This window comes from Rhagoletis zephyria, unplaced genomic scaffold (genome assembly GCF_001687245.7).
Source record: "Rhagoletis zephyria isolate East Lansing unplaced genomic scaffold, Rhagoletis_zephyria_1.1 Rzeph_scaffold_07212, whole genome shotgun sequence".
Classification (NCBI taxonomy): Eukaryota; Metazoa; Arthropoda; class Insecta; order Diptera; family Tephritidae; genus Rhagoletis; species Rhagoletis zephyria.
In genome coordinates, this window is record NW_016164295.1 from 22,464 (window position 1) to 26,924 (window position 4,461).

Here is a 4,461-nt window from a genome sequence, read left to right on the forward strand (position 1 = left end):
AGTCTACTCTGGTATGAATTCAACCTGCTGCATTAGCAAGAGTGAATTTGGGCTATTGTGGTTCGAGAGTGGCAGACGAAGCTCCGTCTCATCCTGAGGAGGTTGTGTGACCAGAACAGCATTCGCAAGTCTGGAGTCTACGTACCTTGAGACCGACTCCCTCTGAATGCCGCGCAAGGCCTGTCGATATGCAGTCGGATCCAGGGGATGCTTTATGATCCTCTTGACTTCGTCCGTCAGTTCGTGTAGATGCTTCCTGACATACCTTGGCGAGGGCTCCTCTGCAAGAATTGCTTGCAGAGTATTGTGCTGGGCTCCATTTTGGGAAGCATTTACGCCCCGTCTTGCAGGTGATGTGGCGACATCAGAAGATATCCGGTCGCTATCCGGAGTGCTGTATTTTGAGTCGTCTGTAGCTTCATCCACTGCGCCATACNTGCTGGGCTCCATTTTGGGAAGCATTTACGCCCCGTCTTGCAGGTGATGTTGTGGCGACATCAGAAGATATCCGGTCGCTATCCGGAGTGCTGTATTTTGAGTCGTCTGTAGCTTCATCCACTGCGCCATAGTGGTCCCCGGCGACCACACTGGTGCTGCGTAGTTTAGAACCGGCTTCCAATTGCCTTGCATGTTGCCAGCAACGTTTCTTTGTCTTTGCCCCAGGTACTGCCGGCTAGCTACTTGAGGACCTTGTTGTGGCTCTGTACTTTGTTGACAATTGCGGTTGTGTGCGCGGAGAAGGAGAGGAGTGTTGAATGTTACTGCGAGGATTTTCGGGTTATTCACCATCGGAATTGGTATGTCATCAACGTGACCTCCATCGTCCAGGTGGTGAACAGGGTAACTGAGGATATTGTAGAGGAGAAGATTAGGCTCCAAGCACTCAAGAAGCGAGAAAGCTCGGAGAGGTAACCGTTTACTTTCGAGCACAAGTCATCAGTTAAATTCCCAGACGCCATTATCGAGCAATCGTCAGCGTAAGAGACAATCGGGACCCCCTCTGGTGGTTGAGTGAGCTTAGAAATATATATAAAAGTTGAACAGTAATGGGGAAAGAGCACCACCCTTTCGAACCCCATGTTTTATTTTCCTAGGTTTTCTATATTTGTCTCTAAACACTACTGACGAGTGTCGGCCACTCAGATAATTCGCCGACCACCGTTTGAGTCCATGGGCGGGAGAGGAGGGGTATATGTCCTTTAGTAGCGTGGAGTGACTCACGGTATCAAACGCCTTTAGAGGATCTAACGCTACTAGAACAGTTCTCTCACAGGGGCGGTTTCAGTTTAGACCACGTGTTGTCTGAGTAGGGACGAAACGATACGAGTAAATACAAGTACATACTCGATACTTTTCGTTCGATATCAAGTAATTTTGGCATCGATATTTTTGAACCAAGTACTGATAAGGCATCGAAAAAAGTACTCGTATCGAAACCCGATACCAGGTTAAATTTTGCTCCGAGAATTTTTCCTCTGCGTTTATACCTAATATGAATAGCCCTGTGCTTTTTGGCAACTGAGAGCCAATTTACAATAAAGTTTTTACAATTATATTTCGAAGCAACCTTACCTGATATACCTTTTCTTGAATTATTCGCGAACAATAAAATATCATATGTCTGGCGACTTTGAGTTTGCAATGATTGCCAACTCAAACATTATGGCAATGTCGCAATCTTGTCGCAGGAGAGTTTCCATACAAAAGTAATCAGCTGTGTCGAAAGGTGGCAAATTTTGCAACAAATGCGACATTCGCAACAACTTTGCGACGTTTCATGAATGCCACTAATATACTTTTAAAATTCAAAACTCAAACTCACACACATTCTCATTTTCAATATCAAACAACAAAAGTTCTGAACAAAATGATTTTTATACCCGAGCACACTTGTGCACAAAGGTATATCAATTTTGTTCACATAACGGTAGTTTGTAACAGCCAAAACGAATCGAGATTGATGTAGAGAAATGTATACATAAATGCTCATAATGAATAAAGAAGTCCATTAAGCCATGTATGTCTGTCCGTCCGTCCGTGTACACGATAACTCGAGCAAAAATTGAGATATCTCAACGAAATTTGGTATGTAGGTTTCCATTAATCCAAGGTAGGTAGGTATTGAAAATGGGCGAAATCGGAGTACCCATATAACGGTAATTTCCAGAAATACGAAAACTGCGATATTTTAGTTACTACTGAAGATAATCCACTCAAAATTGATATTTACAATAATTTTCAGACGAAAAATAAGAATATTAAAAAAATGTTGTAAAATGGGCGTAGCCACATGTGTACATATATCTCGGTAACCGCTGCACCAATTTCTTCCAAACTTGGCACAGTTGTTGGTCTTGGTACAGCATACTAAATGGCCGAAAATTTATAAAATCGGACAATATCAACGCCCACATCTAATATAACGGTAATTTAGAGAAATACAAAATCTTCGATAAATCAGTAAATATTAAAGCTAATTTATTCAAAATTAATGCTTGCAACAATTCTTTACCAAGAAATACGTTTATGGTAAAATTTTGGGAAAAGGGCGTGGCACTGCCCACTTGTGATCACATATATGGATATCGGTAACGTTCTACCAATTTGTACCAAACTCGGTATTTCTATTGTGCTTCCCAGATAAAAGCAAAACGTTGAAAATTATTGAAATCGGACTAAAATTACGGCCGCTTTTCATATAACGGTAAATTTCAAAAATCCTTGAAACTGCAATATTTCGAAATTTGAGGACGCTAATTAACTCAAAATTGATACAACCCGGCTTATCATCTAGCGGTAGGTTTCGGAAAGGTGAAAAAACATATATTTAATACTTGCGCCTGGTATTTTATGTTCGGCTTCGCCCGAACTTAGACTTTCTTACTTGTTTTATTTTCCATTTTATGTGAGTTGGAGAAGGTTTTTATCTCGTAATGTTTTTATCATGATAATTTCTATGAAATGCGATGCAGAAAAATGTGCCGTACTGCGTTTCTCTCATATTTTTTTTTATAATCCCTGTCAGCATTTTGTATATTATTCTCTTGATTGTCATCTGGCTGTCATTTCTGAAATTTCAAAAAAATGCTTGCTTGGCGTCCAATATTATCATATTGGCTAAACAGTTTTAACATATAAATCTTGCCTTATTCTAATTTGTGAACTTGTCAAAAAAAATTGCTTGNTTCTGAAATTTCAAAAAAATGCTTGCTTGGCGTCCAATATTATCATATTGCCTAAACAGTTTTAACATATAAATCTTGCCTTATTCTAATTTGTGAACTTGTCAAAAAAAATTGCGCGTCCCGTCCTTTAGGTACGAGAGCCAAGAAGGACTTCGACTTCTGGCAACACCACAAACAGCTCGCCGTTGGTCAAAGAAAGAAAGGTCTACGAAAGGTGACGAAGTGTCCTGTGGGAGGAGCTGAAAACTGCGTTTCCTTCGTTGTATAAACAAGCACTATCATATTTACATATAGTTGCATCTGTTCCCTGCCAACGATTGTTTTCGAAAGCAGGAGCAACAATAACCACGTCAAGAAATCGGTTTACCGGCAAGACATTTGTAAAAACTTCTATTCTTGGGAAGTAAAACAAAAGAAGGCTTTTTTCGCTAAAATATTTTATTAAAAAATGTTTTCTTAAATAAGATTACCTTGCAACTGTATATATTCTTCTTCTGTATTCGCGCTGTAACCGCCTATGCGATTTTGGCCGAGTCTAATTCAGCACGCCAGTCATTTCTCTTCTTTGCTAACTGACGCCAATGGGAAATGCCAACGCGGAGGAGGCCTTCCTCTTCCGCTATTACCAGCATCGCGGCCCGCGTTGAATATTTTCAGAGGAGGAGCGTTTCTGTCCATTCGAACGACAGAGCCAAGCCAGCGGAGCCGCTGAATTTTAATTCGCTGCACTAAGTCTATATCGTTGTAAAGCTCATACAGCTCATCGTTAAATCATCTGCGATATTCGCCATCACCAACGCGTATACGCAAACTCCAAGAGCTGCCTCATCAGATGCTTTCATTGTGCATGCCTCCGCGCCATACACCACCAAAGGCATGATGAGTGACTTATAGAGTGTGATCTTTGTACGACTAGAAAGGACTTTACTTCTGAATTGCCTACTCAACCCAAAGTAACACTTGTTGGCAAGAGTGATTCTCCGTTGGATTTCAAGGCTGACATTATTATTGGTGTTAATGCTGGTTCCCAAATAAACGAAGTCGTCTACTTTTTCAAACTTGTAACTGTCAACAGTGACGTGGGTGCCAAGACGCGTATGCTCTGACTGTTTGTGTGCTGACAGGAGATACTTCGTTTTGTCCTCGTTCACCACCAGACCCATTCGCTTTGCTTCTCTATCCAATCCCGAGAAGGCAGAACAGACGTAGCCCTTGTTTTTACCGATAATATCGATGTCGTCGGCATACGCCAGCAATTGTACGCTCTTATAAAGTA